At 38.2% G+C, this 17,017-nt stretch overlaps 1 protein-coding gene across 4 annotated transcripts in view; it reads right to left on the minus strand.

The window, feature by feature from the left end:
- Positions 1 to 17,017, minus strand: part of slc2a9l2 (solute carrier family 2 member 9, like 2) — a 166,101-nt gene that overhangs the window by 19,550 nt on the left and 129,534 nt on the right. The window contains exon 13 of one of the 4 annotated variants that reach the window (XR_008601683.1): positions 13,447 to 13,579. The exons of the other annotated variants lie outside the window; for them this stretch is intronic. The gene's annotated coding sequence lies outside the window, so the exon portion shown is untranslated. The remainder of the gene's footprint in view (positions 1 to 13,446; positions 13,580 to 17,017) is intronic. 4 annotated transcript variants of the gene reach the window in all.

Here is a 17,017-nt window from a genome sequence, read left to right on the forward strand (position 1 = left end):
TGGTGTGGAAGAAGCATTGCCCTTGCGATTTAATTGCAGGCAGCATTCGATATTGCATGCTAAAAGATGCACCTTCAGGTGTGTTTGTTGGCATTTTATGTATCGATCTGCTCTTTTTAATCAACAGGCTCTGGTGTTCATGTATATATTTGGAAAACAAGACAGTTTGGAATCTGAAATGACTGTGGATTCAGGCTAACAGGATCATACAAGAATCTGATTGGATAGCTGTCTATGTATTTGGATGTATGACACATTAAAAGAGAAAAAACAACACATCAAGAAGGGGTATAATCTCTAAACAGTTTCAACAATTGCTGTGGCAATCAATGTCTAACATCTATGCAAAACCTCTCATACTAGGTGTTGTTTGATTGTTTGCTAAATGCCTCCCAAATCACTTTAAATCAAATCAATTTTATTCATATATTCATCTCAGGGAACTTTATATAGTGAGGTCAAGGCTTTGCAGAGAGAAACCCAACACCATCCCCTCCAGCCAGCACTTCCTGTTAACCTCTGACAGAACCAGGCTCTTCTTAGCAGCGATTCATCATAGCTAAGCATAGCTTTCCACATGTTGACGTGGTTTACATGAGGCTATCTGAGTTGTAGTTAAAACGAAATATCCAAACAGTTTTGAATGATGGTCTCCTTTAGATGTCCATTAGATGATGTGGTTCTGTTGGATTCATTAAGCTGTGATCTTTAGCTACAGAAGTCTGCAGTCGAGTGAGTAGTGGTGAGATGAGAGTCAACACCACCAAGCCCTACGCTGTGGTTCTCTGCTGGAAACCAACAGATTGGTCCCTCTGGATTGGGGTAAGTTGCTGCCCAAAATGAAGTACAGTAATTAGGTGATGATTGAAAAATGGAGCATGAGATGAATTAACGGATTGCTGCAGCCTCAACAGTAATGAGGGTGTTGTTCCACACTGCCACGGTGAAGTGGCTCTTGAAAAGCTCTTCATTTAACATTCGGCTCAGCCTTAGAGATACTGTGAGGAGCCCAGACATCCAGAAGGAGTTCAGAGTAGAGCCACAGCTCCTTTGCTATGAAAATAGCCATCTCAGGTGGCTCAGGCGTCTGATTTAGATGCCTACTTAATGCTTTTCTCTAGCGGTTTTCCAGGCATGAATTGCAAATCCTGTCTGGCCTGGGAATGGTCTGGTTCTTTTGCTAATCGAAATGTTTATTATACCTTTATTAAATACAATGCTGCCTAAACTTACTTCTCTTAGAAGTATCTCCAACTTCTTTGTATTTAAACACCATGAAGTTAGATTATATAAGAACAGAGTGTACCTACAGAGTTTGTTCCTTTCTGCAGTACTGCAGGGGTGATCATTAAGTGCACAAAAACGAGGAGAACTGCCAATAAATTGTACAGAACAGCAAGTACTGAAGAATCTGAAAGGGTGTTCAAGTCAAGTCATTGCACAGTGGTTCCAAAGGTGTAATATTTATACCATTATTACTTTCAAAGAATACTGTTTTTTGGCTAATGTTTCACAGATTTCAAGACCTGATCAGCAGATTCAGAAAAATCAAATCAAACATTCTTCATTTTAGGGGGTATTTTCACCAAATACAGTGTGGATAGTTTTTCTAGTTTAAGCCATTGCTTGCTTGAACAGCATTTTTCTGTTTACGATTTTACTGACTTGAACACATTACATACAGCACAGTTAGCTTAGAATGACATTTGGAAGCAGAAGTAAAAATACAGATCTGCCTCAATTCTAATGCATCTACTAACATCTCTAAAGTTCTCGTTTTATCAGTACATGAGAGAAAAAATTATAATTTCTGTTTTTAGCACTGTAACTATGTATTAATCCGTCAAGCACTGATTTATTGTTTTGAAATTTCCACCTGAAAATGTCCCAAAATGTAATCAGTAAGAGTTACAGTTTGTAAGGCCCCAAATGAACAACCCTGTGCTCTAAGGAGAAGAGGCACTTGGGAGAATATAGAAAAACGATAAGCCTCTTTATCCTTATCACCAGGAAAAAGTCCAGCTAAAATGGACATTTTCACCTCTACCTAATCAAAACTGTAGTAAGTCAACAGTGATTAGCCATTTCCTGAAAATTCAAACTGTCTCTCAGCCAAATGTGACACAAAAGAAACGAGGCACAATAAATGCTACAGAGCAGTTCCATGTAGCTTCTTAAGTGAAGGAGCTCTGCTTGCCAACCTTCTGAAAATTGTGTTGTTGTTGTTTTTTTGTTGACAGATATCACCGGGTTCCGGTGCAGAGACCTCCTTAAGGGTGGACGGGGTTAACAAACAAGAGTTTAGAAAAGCTGCTGTGTTTGTACTTCAGTCTAGGTGCCACGCAAGATGCTAAGTGTTAATGAGTGAACTTTAGTGGTGTTTCTTTTCAGCTGTTTTCCCCCCTTTTTCCAGTGTTTTTGTTAAATTCAAGCTGGCTACATAAGGCTTAAGGGCAAAAGCTGAGGGGACTTGGAAAATATTTGATGTAGTTTTGTCTCGTGAAGCTCTGCCAAACAAATATGAATAATTAATATTATAACCAGAATGTGCGATGTCTTCATAATGCACACTCTCAGTTACAGCTGCTGGCACCAGAATAAAACAAAACAAAAAACCCCTCTAAATTTAGATGAGAAAAAGTAGTCTTTTATTATGCAAGTAATTACTATGTGCACGTAAATAAGCAGCTCAAGAGAAATTCAGTTACTCAATAGACTGTAAGGCAAAGACTGTCAAATTTCTGACTATATGCAATGCTTCAGGTAAAATAAAAACAATCTGTGACAAAGATAAGTCACAAGCTGGAGGCTGAAGTAAGTCTAATTTGGGGATTATGTTATTTAAAGTGATGAATGACAAAATTTTAGAAAGATAAAGAAAAAGCATAAAGGCAAATCCTGCATCTGCCGTCAAGTCTCCTCTCTCTGAGGCTCATGAGAGCAGAAATCCTTTATTTCTGCCAGTAGCTGACAGGATATGTATGTGATTTTGCTTCATTTCATCATTTTTTTTCTGAAGAAAGTCATAGGTTAATGGCCCTTCTTCGTTCCTCTCTCTGACACCGTATGAGCTGCACAGTTCCAAAGAGCTGTCAGTCATCCTTTGCCAGACATGAATTCTGCTGACCTGGTGCTATTTAAGCTCAGGGTAAGTCTTGCATCCCAGCACGTTCAGCAAAGGTCAAATTTTTACTGTTGTAAAGGATGTTCTCTCCATCTCAAAATGCACCTTTGCTCATATCGAGTGAAGATCTGAAGATTAACTGAGCTTATTGTTCAAAAGTGGATCAATAACAGTGCTCATTTGTTTCCCTGCTCATCACTGATTATAGATGGTTTTCTGTGTTCTGTGGGGAACCTTCTCTCAGTGTTTAATGAGATTGGAGCAGAGAGATTTAATACAGATAAGTAAAGCCTCAAACAGTGACTGACCTGATTCATTTTCTTTATAATCAATTTGTACATTCACATCTAATCTCTGTGGTCATTTTGTTAAACATGGAAAAGCATATTTAGATTCTTTTCTGTTCAGGGAAACACTTGCTTTGCTCTTTTTTTACACATTACCTCGCCTCTTTAGCTAATCTTAGCGTGGGTTCGCCTCCTCTCTGCCCTCCACAGCAAAGACACGTGTAATTGCTGCTATCTTTCCATCAGAACAGAGACAGAAATACAGCTCATCTATTATTCATCACTAGCTATAGACTCTCCAGACACCTTCCAGTAAAAGACTTCCCCTTTTGCACACTGGAAGCAACACTGCAACAAGAAAACTGAATTTAGAAAAAGTCACTTTTTTGCCGTTTTCTATTCTTGAAAAGAAAACTGCACTGTTTCTACAGTTTGTGCTTGACAAGAAAACTTACAAATTAGAGAGTTTTGCAAAAACAAAGTTTGCGCTGCACATCACAAAGCTGTTTTTAACAGCGACACTTCACATCAGAGTAGAAGAAGTTTAGGGAATGTACAGTTTTTACTGAGTGGATGCCAGGTTCTAAAGAGCACTCATTTTAGGGACAATAGACTCCCAGGGAGGCTGGAGAGCTGCTTGTGTCAGCGTTTCTCTTGGGTTAAGACGACAGACGTTTTCTCATTATAACAGTGCAGGGACCACTGGGGTAGAATTAACTCTGAGAACTTTGTCCCGCAGCAAAATGCGTGAGAGTACCTCTGAATGCTATACAACATTTAATACAACTATATTGCTGCAGCTAAGACCCACAGAGGGGCAGGTATGGTGTTGAGGTGGAAAGCAGCTGCTCCTGAAGTAATGACTCTCTCAGATTCCCCAACAGTCCCAACGCACTTAATGGAACCGGAATGTACTTTGACAGGCGATAAGGCGCCGTCAATTTTCAATTGGAGTGCTGATCCTTTCTCGACCGGAGTGTCTAGAAAATGAAAACAGTTTTCCTTCAATCCTTCGGAAAGCTCAGCGACCTTCCAGAGCTCCCTGAGACCACCGATCATTTTGTTACAACAGCAGCAGTTCAGTTTACAACATGTGAGAAGAAATAGGGCTGCTGAGGCCACTGCAGCACACTCCATCAATAACTGAGGTGGTTTTTGTAAAGACAACCACTATAATTGGATATGACCTACCACGCAGGGATAACATGACAACCTGATCGATAAAAAGAGCAAGAAGACAGTGTCCTCTTTAATGAAGAAAAAAGGACCTGTGCTAATCATACAGAATAGGAGAAGCGTTAGCTGCTGCAATCTAACACTTTCTCTCACTTCTACGTATGTAGTGAGCAATTTAACTAAAAGCAGGACTATATACGCAGTTCTGAACAAATGACCAGTAATTTTGATGGCAATTTGACATTGTGATGGAGTATTAGGGCCATTGTAGCTTAAAAATAGCTTTAGGGAAGGAGGAGGGGAATATTCTCAGCATTAATGCAGAATTTCCAAGAATGAAGTCATACATTTAAATGAAAAAAAAAACAGATTCTGAAACTATTAAGAATGAAAAAAACTTGGGAAACCTTATTTTTTTGTTGTTTTGGTGAAGGAACAACATCACTTTGTAAGCTTGGATCATCACACCACTGATCATAAACCGTCGATGGATGATCTAATCAAATTATATTCAGCATTAGATTGAGCAAAAACATTTTGATACTTGATTTTAGCTGAGAATCACCACTAGGTCATAAGTTTACCACTTGAAATTCAGAGTATTTGACATTTTATCTTGCAAATTTAAGCTTTTTCATAAATGTATCATCTTAGTCTTTAAAAATATCAAAGATTTTCTTTACATTTACAAAAAATTGCAAGTTGTGTAGCGGAAGTCCTGAGGATTGTTTATCATTAATTTACCACTTTAATCTCACGATATTTTATCTTTTTCTTTTCAGAAATGTAAAACTTTTTACATAAATGCATTGCTTTATTCTCAGAGAGTATTTGGATTATTATCTCATAAATTATGTTGCTACTATAAAATTTAACAACAATGGTCCTAATATACCAGGCACATCAGTCTGAAGTTTGCTAATAAGAGCTAGTATTAGCCATGATTAGCTAATATTCATACCAGACAGGTAAGGCTACGGCAACAAACCTCCTGAGTGTGTTTAGTGTATTAAGGGTGCGTTCTTTTGCTGAAAAAAATCAACTTTTCATTTGTAAGAAGAAAAATATGTAATTGCTCCTTTAACAGTGAAACAGCATCAAACATGACAGAGGTTGAATCACACTGGACTCAGTTGTTCCTCTGGATTCCTGCCATTCCCTGCTTTATCTTCAGCCTGCTGTTCCTCAAGCCTGCCTTCCCCCTTTGTATTCAGTTCCCCATTGTGAGTACCCCATTGAGTTATTTTGTTAGTTACTATGCTTGATTCTGTGGTTATTTGCATTTGAGTTTAGTTGGGAATGTTGTAGGTTTTTGTAGTGTTTATCTTCGAGTTGAGTTTAGTTTAGTTTCCTTGTTGTGTATTGGTTCCAGTTCCTGTCTCATTGAATAAAGCCCTTTTTCTACATCCCACCTGTCTGCCAGTGGCTGTGTCTGTGCCTGGGTTTCCAGACTCCCCTCTAACACAAATGGGATCAAAGCATTTTGTTACTCATAATACAGAAGGCCATAAATTTTCACATACATTATTTTCAGGGTTTTTTTTTCTCAGCCACTGATTGGTTTCATTTCAACCTCTTGCTGTCGCTCCATCTGCAGCTGCTGTCCAACAACACAGCAGGCAGGGTTTGTTTTGACTTCATTTTAAAGCTGAGGAGAGAACTCAGTTTTGTAGTTTTAAAATAAATCCATGCAGGTAAGGCAGCATCTGCTTTAACGGCACACAATCAAAAGAGGGTGATCTTAGTGATGTCTCTGCCTTCAAAGAAACCAGAGCTGGATCCATTTTCAAGGAACCTCTTCTTCTGAAGAAACTGCATTATGGTAACCTGTAAGTGTTGGTGTTTTGTTCCCCACAATGCACTGCAGCTTCAGAGGTGGACAAACTAAAAGCTGCCTCATTTTCAAACTGAGTGAGAGCAGTTTGGGAAAAAAGTATTTAGAATTAAGCAAACCAAAAACTTGGTAGAGATTTAAATATTATCAGTCAAATCCTATTAAAGAAAACATTAATTTAATGTTATTGTAGACTGAGTTAAGATGTTTTATTGCTGTGACAAAATGAACCATATGCTGCTGAACAAATAAACACTTATCTTGAGCAGTCCTGTTGATTAAAATCTGAATGGGTTTAAAGCATAATAAACTAATTTGTGATTTGCAACAGTTTTGGAAAGCACAAAGAAACATTTCTATGTGTCACTATAACATTTTGCCCCATACTTTTTAGTGTCGGGAAAAAATGGCAGAAGTGTAGGATAAGAGCGGCTCACTTTGCCTTTTCTGTAAAGTATCAAACAATTTATGTGACTCGAAACACTATCAGTGGCTGCATACTGACAATATGCTAGAAATGCTGCTAGAGTGACCGCAATGCTGTCATAGTTGTCATGCTCTAGAGATCAGCCAGGAAGTGTATATCTTCTTTTCATAGTCATTCCAGATCTGCTCGTCGTTTGCTTTGAAGGCTCTAAAAACTTGCAGGGTTTGAAAGGAAGTTAAAGATTTGCAAATAAAAAAAAGGTCTCTAGTTTTTGACTGTTGCACTTGAATTACTTGTATAAAGATGTTTTCTTATAAGACTCCTTTCAACTGTTTGTCACAAATAATTTCCAGTTGTATGTTGTAATAATGATGCTGTTCTGTTTACCTGATGAAACCAAAATGAAAATTACTTTTTTTCCCCTCCCTATTTATCAACATTGCTGCTGCCACATTTCCATACCATGATAAAGATCAAAATCTTGTTACAATTCTCTTGCGAGGCGATGAACAGAAATCAGCAGGTGAATAGTCATGTTTACTCCCTTTCTTCTAAGCATGTTCCATATCATCAGACCGTCAGCGCTGATAGCCCAGGAAATTAGCTGTCAATCTGGATTTTATTACTAAAGGACATAGCTTTCTCAAAGGAATCATGGACACACATGAGGTGTCTGAATGAAATGAATCTGCTGAAATCTTCTCTTGATAAATCTGCAAACCATTAATCAGTTTTGCCTCTTAAATGTTAATCCAGACTCCCGCTGAAGTATAATACAAGTATGTAATCAAATGAAGTGGAGTTATTTAATAAATGGCACAAAAAGCTAGATTTTCTGTTCTAGAAATAATCTTTGTTACTGAAGTAGTTCTTCTACATGTTAAGTAAATAAATTAAAAGCCCCATATATGAGGATGCAGCCACACTTGAAGGTGGTAAAACTGAAAGAGGTGCAATATTAGAAGAATGTAACCAAGCGATCATGTTGACACATAATGCAATTTCTAAAAATAGTTTAATTGCACTACAGATTTTCTGTGAGTGAAGAAATGTTTTCACACCTTTATCAGACCTCAATACACTGCACAGGAAGCACATGGGTGAGAAGCTGTGAATGGAAATAGACTTTTCTTTTTTCACATGAAAAAACTACTCAGTGCCTTTAAATGCGCCTTTTCACACAAACTAAAATCAAAGTCAAAGAGTAGGAGTGTTGTACTTGGCCCCAAACATCTTAGAGAATTGCTTTCAAAGCATATAGTTACTCTGGATGGCATTACATTGGCCTCCAGTACTACTGTGAGGAACCTCGGTGTTATCTTTGACCAGGACATGTCCTTTAACTCGCACATAAAACAAATCTGTAGGACTTCCTTTTTCCACCTGAGAAATATTGTGAAAATCAGGAACATCCTGTCTCAGAGTGATGCAGAAAAACTAGTCCATGCATTTGTTACTTCTAGGCTTGACTACTGTAATTCCTTATTATCAGGTTGTCCCAATAGCTCTCTGAAACATCTACAGCTGATACAAAACGCTGCAGCCAGAGTACTGACGGGAGTTAGCAAGAGAGATCATATTTCTCCTATATTGGTTTCTCTTCATTGGCTTCCTGTTAAATCTAGAATAGAATTCAAAATCCTTCTTCTGACATATAAAGCTCTTAACAACCAATCTCCATCATATCTTAAAGACCTGATAGTACCATATTACCCTAGCAGAACTCTTCGCTCTCAGACTGCAGGCTTACTTGTTGTTCCTAGAATCTCTAAAAGTAGAATGGGAGGCAGAGCCTTCAGTTATCAGGCACCTCTCCTGTGGAACCAGCTCCCAGTTTGGGTTCGGGAGGAGGACACCCTCTCTATTTTTAAGACCAGGCTTAAAACCTTCCTTTTTGACAAATCTTATAGGTAAGGCTTGCTGGGTGACCATGAGGGGGTGAGCTGGTGTTTTCATTTGCACAACTGACTTCCCCTCTTGACGTCCCTTTAGTTTGCCCCTAGTTATGCTGCTATAGGCCTAGGCTGCTGGGGAACCTCTCTGGATGCACTGAGCCCTTCTCTATCTACCTATGTATTTACTATATATACCATTATTGCATTACATTCACTCTGTTTCTTTCTGTGTCCATTCTCTGAGTGTCCCTGGTCCCAGAGCTGGATGCTTCAGATCTGTGGTTGCTGTCCCACCTACTGGCCTAGTCTCCATCATGTCCACTATGGGATGCTGCTGCTGACCTTCCTCCAGCTCACTGCTTCCAGCTGCCCATTTCCACCAGTCTACTCTGCATCGCCCTCACTATACTTGATATGCTCATCTACTTGCTGTTTGAATTTCACTACCAGCTATATGTGTAGTATATTTATGCCAGAGCCGTACATCATAACAGTAAACTATGAATCAATTTCAATGTTAGCTTCTACTTTGTATGTATCATCTAGCTTATCATGCATGTATCCAGTTGTGTGTTATATGTTCCTTCTTCTCCACCCCCCTCTCCACCTCTCTACCTCTTCAGTCCCTCTCAACCCACCGGCCAGCAGGCAGATGGGTTCCCCCACATTAGAGCCGGGTTCTGCTCAAGGTTTCTTCCCTGTTAAAAGGGTGTTTTTCTTGCCACTGTCGCCTTAGGGCTTGATCTGAGGGTTATGGGGTTCTGTAAAGCGTCTTGAGAAAATTTGACCTGTAATTGGCGCTATATACATAAAACTGAATTGAATTGAATTGAATTGAATTGAATGTTCTGGAGCTTTCAATGGTGTCAGAATCGCCAAAAAGCAAGTAGAGTTGTCCAAATGTTATCTAAAGATAAATTTCCATTTCTCGGAGAAAAGCAAAAAAATCCAAATATCAGCTTTGTGGAAATCAAGGTCAAGTGCAATTTTAAACCAACACATTTCTATTGAGTGCACATCTAAGCAAAAACGGAGCAAAATGATAGTCATTTTGTGCACATCACATGCTGTAGGGATTTAGCATGTAGACAAAGGCTAATCCAGTGTAATTACTGTGAAAGTTCCAAGTCAGATGGTGCTCCATTAGGAGAATAATGCTCATCTGATACAATCATAGGCCTTTAGATAGAGATGATTTTCAAAATTCATTATCATTGTTCCTTAAATAGAATTTAGTAAACTAAAGTAAAACTATGCACTAAAAAGGAAAGGCTGTTGTACAGCATAATCTGGGCGGATAACAATGAAGAGGCAATTGAGGAGATTTGAGTTGAACGTGAGCGAAAGGCTCCCTGTGACTGAACATCAGCTCGTCTATTTGTAGACCTGGAAGGGAAGATGTGGCCCATTTCCACATTAACCTTCTGTTTTGTAGATTACTGCAACCAGCAGCTGTACAGATGGTGTACTGGCACACTGTCATTTGAAACTTTTTCACAAGATGAACGTAATTTCTCTCTCTTTAGGCCAACAGACACATGCACTGACCTACATGCATCCTGACATGACTCTGAGTCAGTGTGCCATTATAATTAGTTTGTGGGTAACAGGATTACTTGAAAAGATTATACTTTAGTCAGTATTAATCATTTAAATGTGGTTTACGTAAAAGTAAATACTATATAAGTCTGATAAAAATCTGTCAGCTGAGCATTAATTGAATGTGATGGTGAATCAGCTTTATGTTCTTTGAGTGATGAAAAATGTAGAAAATTTCTATCTAGTAAAATAAAAAAAAAAATACAGCAGAACACTAGCACAATCACACTGCAGAACAGAATGAGCATAATGAGCCGATCAGCTGTTGCTGATCAGATCAGCAGATAAATCAAACGTACTATATTAGTCACAGACTGAAAAGCTGTCCCACCACAGCTCACACTTCTTGTTGTTTTCTCTTACTGGAACAGTTTTGATATGAAATAAATTTCTGCTCTCGAAGCTGTTGTAGCTTCTGGTCACACTAAGGAAAGTCAGTAAAAAGCCATCAGACTGATGGGCCTAAAGGCTGTTCTTTTTATGTGCAATAGTTGGAATGACACATTTTTATGTGTTTACTTCCTTCAATAATGAGGCGGGAAAATTAAATTGGGAGGACAGCATCGACAAGGCCAAGGTGACTTTGTAAATTTCATGTCCAAATTGTTTTGCAAAAATGTAATCTTATAATAGAAAATAATAGATATTTACTGCACCTCTTCTGCTGGGACAGAGAGCGGCTTCGGTGGAAATGAGGATGACTGTGAGGTCAAACACAAAAGCAATAATAAACTATTAGACGGCTGGGACATCTAGCTTCCACTTATTAAAGATGATACCCCCATTCAGGGTTTCCAAATAGGTTTGAACTGTTAGGACAAAAATGCACAATGTCCTGTGGTGTTTCTTGATGGAAAAAGCTTTGAGTTGAAGTGATGGTTTACCCAGCAGACGTCTCCATTTCACGGCTCAATTTTCTCTCCTGTGACAACTATACCGGCATTTAGGTGTGCTTTCTGTATGAAATCAGTTTAACTGTGGCATAACCTCAAAGCAATCTATACTTATCAGTGATTGCATCCTGACAGTGGGTCCACAGAGCATTTTAGCATCTTTTAGCTCATTGTTTTGACTACAATGATATACCTCAATCTCACAGCAGCTCTTCTCAGCAAAACAGTTTGGATAAATTCACTGTATACAATCCACACAACACCAGACAACAGACAAAACTATCAACTGCCCAGTGAACACTGTGGAACATTTAACTTTTCCTCAGGAGATGGTGGAGACCAAAACAGAGCAAAAAAGAGAGTGAATATTGGACTTACATTTTCCAGACAGAAACATTACTCCAAATGAACCTAAATTTTGTTCACTGTTTGTTGGATTTGTTAATAGACAACTTATTTTGATGTGTCGTGTTTTGGTGCACTTCACCAGAAGGCCTTGTTCAATTCAAATTCCAATCTGTAGTTTGGACTTGATATGCTAGCCACTGATACAAAGGAACACTACTACTACTAGTACTAATAATAATAATATTCTTGTGAGGCATTTTTGCTGCTGAATTTATTGTATTCTTATGGTTATTATGTCATCAGAAGGATATGAATTGGTTTTATAGTAGTCCAGTCAGTCCTAAAAATGAGCCGGGGCGAGGTTTCCAGAGCAGCTTTCTAGAGGAGTTTGTGAATTGGCTCCTTAAATAAAGAAAATAAGCTCTGCAGCAAATGAATCCTATAAGATCCACCAGTTAGGTTCAATGTGATTATCATAATAATCTCCACATACAGTGTTTGCAAACTACTGATTTCCACAGTTGAGAGATTACTGGCTGTAATTTATATCACAGTAAACACGTGAGCAGACTTATGTGAACTGAAAACCACAATTTAGGGCATAAATCAGGTGACAGTGGCCATGACACAGATATTTCTGGATTTTGGGACTACAAACTCCGATGTTCTATTTCAGTGCACATCTGAGCCTTGTCTGTATAATCCTCCTCTTACTCACGATGTCAGCAGCTCCTGACTGCATGAATAGGCTTTTCCTGCAGCTACAATCCACCTGCTTCACTCAATACTGCACCAACTCTGACAGAACATAACAGTGGCACACTTTGTCTAAGAAGATTCTCACTCATCTGGGTATATCTAAAGGCACTTAAACGAATCCACCTGGACTTGCTTGAGTGTATTAAAGGCATTTCACTTCTTACATGAAAGGATTCCTCAGTTCAACACACTGAGCAAGTCCATTTACCTTCAATGTAGCATTTACATGACACATTTACCAAGAAATCACATAACAAATTTAAATGTTTTAAATAAAACATTTGTCATTTTTGTGTGACAAATGGATCAGTTTACCAGAACAGAGGCTCTATGATGCAAGCTTTGTAAACCCTATAACCATTCTATTACAGCGTACTGTAGTATTTTTTTAAAAACATACTTTCCATTTTAAATGTCTGATTATAAAGTCCTACTATAGTGATTTTTTAGCATAACATAAAACATCTAAAATTAATTATCTTTTTTGCAGAAACATTTTTTGTTGTTCTTCAAAATATATGTCATTGACAATGTTCTGATGTCAAAAAGCACAAAAAAAGTGTGTCTGACGATTAAATGCTTTAACACTGGAAAACTACTCTATTCTACATAATGAGAGACATTACAACACAACCAGCTACTGATGTTTTATATGATGACATAATAAAGTGTGACCTTTCCATGTCACCGGGGTTAAAGGATTATTTCCACTCATATCCATCAGGGCCGCACAATTACAGTGATGTGTTCCAGAGGATATTTTAAAGGACCAACGTGCAGGATTTAAAGGTCATTAGCTGTGAGGTGGCGGTCATCAAATAATGCAAAAAGTCGTTTTTGGTGTTAGTGATTGATTTGTCTCTTCTGGGCTACTGTAGAAACATGGTGGGTTCTGTGGAAAAAGATCTGCTCCCTATTTAAATACAATGAATTCAGTCCAAGTTCACAAGAACACAAGAATTCATCGTGACAGGTGAGTATAAACTAAAAAAACATAATTATAGCCCCCTTAATCCTACACACTGGTCCTTTAAATGCAAGAGAAGTTTCTGAGTACAGTTTATTCTGCCTGCTAACACCATTGGATAAGTCATGAATCCAAACCTGGCTGTGTGCTTGGACATGCCCAAGTGTTGGGTTGTCATTCCACACCATTGCTCTTTTTCACACACTGCTTCTGTACACTGTTGAGTTGAAGATATCGTCATCGAACATTGTGCCTCAGTGGTTTAACTGTCTGTGTAAAAGAGTGAAGCAAAGACAAAAAACACCACGAGTCAAGATGTTTCATAGGTGATCGAGCTTTAGACTATCATCATACAGTTCAGTACAAACCTACGATGTATCTCTCAGGGTGAGTTCTGACCATAGTGCAGCTGTTACTGGTTTCAAAAATGACAGGAAGATTGAATGTGCACCGTTCTGTCCTCTACACCAGCAACTTGTGGTTGAGCTCATTTATTTTGAGAAGTGTCATTAAGGTCAGGAAGGGTCACCACTCTAGTCCACATCAAAAATGAATGGCATCCATCAGACAATTCATCAGCACCAACCTTATCACACTCTTACAAGAGCTCACCACACATTTACTCACACACAGAAACACGTCTACCTTTGACATGTTGTTCAAGCATTAAATCTGTTCAGCCACAGGCATATTTTTTGTCTTTTTCCTAACAAGCTCCAACAGCTTCACAGCGACACTGACTGATTGAACATATTAAGCACAGAAAGGGAAATCAGACATACTTATTGCAACTGCCTGATGAAAAAAAGAGATCAAAGATTTGAAGTTGATCATTCAATCCAAGAAGGACGTAAGTAAACTGGAAATTTCCCTATGAAAAATTTACATCACAAGCCTGTCATGATCTTATTTCTTATGAGAAGAAGAAACCGGGAATGATCTGAACGGGATGCATGTTGCTTTGTTATTTTTATGGAACAAGCTGTCAAAAATAGATATATGAACAGAGTAAGTACAGTTGCAAAACAGAAAAAGGAGATAAAGCAATAAGGTGGCAGAAATGTTACTCAAAATGAGCAAAATTATCTGTCAACAGAAACAATCCCACAGATATCTTAAATCCAATAAAACCACGCTCAAGCCAATACATTTGTACAGATAGAAAGAAAAGACTGAATTTCTCAATACAAGTGTTTAAATTTAGAAACCAGTGCCATTTCCAGTCTTGAACTAGGGTTGTATAAACCAGAATTTACAGGGAAAGGCTGCATATTGTGCTTTAAAGAATTGATCCTGACAAACATTCACATCCTTGTGCTACTCCTCGACACAGGATCGGCTTGTTGAAATAGACAGGCGACTCTCAACACTGTGGCAACCAGTGACTAAATCTGCATGAACATCAGCGAGACAGTTTGAGCTTCTCTTCACAGCTCTTTATTTTTAAGGTCAAGCAGAGCATCACTCTGAACACATCCAGCGCTGCTAATAGGCCTCGTCGCCTGTACTCATGTTGTCACAGCTTCCCTACTGGAACATGAAGCTGAATAAAACACAACCAGTGCAGATGAACTGTGAACATAATGGAGCAAACATAGGTCAGCTCAGTGTGACGGAACACGCTTAGCATCTTCGCTATCATTAATATTTGCTGCCACACACAGGAAACTTTCCCGACAAGCCGACTACACTGCAATTACATTTCCTCACTTCAGTAGCCATGTCTGCAAATATGATTAGAAGATCAAAGGATGAAATAACAATGTCAAGGTCATTTGTGGTTAAATTGAAAATGACAAATGTATGGCAAGATAACAAACAGACATGCTTTAAATCTTCTTATAATAAACAACAAATGCCCTACAAACTTTGCTCTGCATTGTATTTTGTCTACAGGAATTCTGTTGTGGTGCAAGACTGACAATAACAGTGACTTCCAGCTGCTTATTATCTGTTTTTGATATGGGAAGAGAAGAAAAAAATAAGATGCTTAAAATAAAAAAACAAAAAAAATATGCTGACAAATCCGTTTTGCACTTGTCACTATTGATCAAACATCTTTTTACTTCTGGTAAGTTTGGTTTCTGTGAATTAGTAAAGACAGCTCAGAAACATGAACTTACTGAAATATTTATATTAAAAGGCTTCAAACAAATGAAATGTTCTAACACTGAACTGTCCTGTAAGAAGAAACATTTTGTCAGCCTGAAACTAGAATATATTATCTTTATTTAAGATATTCCATCTTACTAAAATTTCAGTTTTGACTCTGTATATGTTAAACACAAGTGAAATAACAAATAAATCCAGATATTTTCCTTCCGCGCCTTTTACCAGTTTAATTTAAGCTGCTTGCTTTGATTCCAGTGATGAATTTACAACTAAATTACTAGGCTGCCAGCACTCATTAATGGGTGCTGAACCAAAACATTTTCAGTGGATCCTTGAGCAGCTTTCCCCATATTTATTTATCACTAATGTCAAACTAACAGCCTCCACTCCCAGGACAGACCTCGGATTGTGATGAAATACAAACCACTTAAACAACAGACACAAGTCACCTTAATGTATTTTAAACACAAAGTCGTTGACACTGTGACTCCCTGAAATGGGCAAGTGTAATTGCTTTGATGGGTATTTTTAGCCATGCGAGCAGCGAGGCTCCAGGGGAACAGTGTTGGACAGCAACTTTGGGTCAGACTGAAATATTTAAAAAAATCTGGGGAGACTTGGTGTGAAGTTTGGTACAGATATCAAGGATGACCAGAGGGTGGATGCTAATGAGTTTAGCAGTCCTCAAACGTTTCTTCTTGTGTGACCATGGGTTCTGAAGGTTCTGAGTTAAATATCTCAACAACTATTGGCCGTACTGACATTTGTTACACACATTCATGGCATAAACTGTCATAGGTTAGGCGATTCCTTATCTAGCACCTCAGTATTTTCGTTTGCCTGATACGCTGATTTATGACTAAATACCGGCAGAAATAACAGTATTCTCATCAGTCTACGCTGCTCTTCAGGCTTACTGATAATTAGTAAATGTTACCATGCTAATATGTTGTACTGTATGACTGAAAATGGTAGACTTACCCAGGTAACAGCAGCATGTTAACATTGTCATTATGAGGACGTTGACATTAGTGTGACTTATGTTAACATTGGAGTTATTGACTGGGAAACTACTTTTTCTTATGGCTCCAACATAATTCATGTGCCACTGAAAACAAGGCAAAATGGATGCCTAATGTCAGTCAAAGTACAAGTTAAGTGGAAATTATAACAAGGGATTAATGCATTACATTAACTCACCTAGTTTCACTGAAGATCAGCCTCACAGAGCTGCTGTTGTAGCTGCAGGCTTCAGTTATTTGTCAAGAAATATTTGAAAGTGGTTAAATGCCATTTTTGACATCTTACTCTTCTTACTTCTGTGGATTTTGTGTCAGTTTATTTTGCGTAGCATAATTATTCCACCCTTTTGACTCAGAACTCTCAAACTGCATATTTCAGTCTCATGAGAGTGCCCCAGTTAAATAAAAGTCAGTTCAAATAAAATGCATCTCAGTTTTTCTTAAAGGTGGACCATATATGAAGCTAACAGAGCATGCGCAGTTAATATGTTGAATGTACAGAATATTAGGGCCATCTTCTTTAAGCAGAGCAACTTTTGCAGTGGATTTATTCAAGGTACTCAAAGTCAACAAG

The sequence above is a fragment of the Amphiprion ocellaris genome, chromosome 5, assembly GCF_022539595.1.
Source record: "Amphiprion ocellaris isolate individual 3 ecotype Okinawa chromosome 5, ASM2253959v1, whole genome shotgun sequence".
Classification (NCBI taxonomy): Eukaryota; Metazoa; Chordata; class Actinopteri; family Pomacentridae; genus Amphiprion; species Amphiprion ocellaris.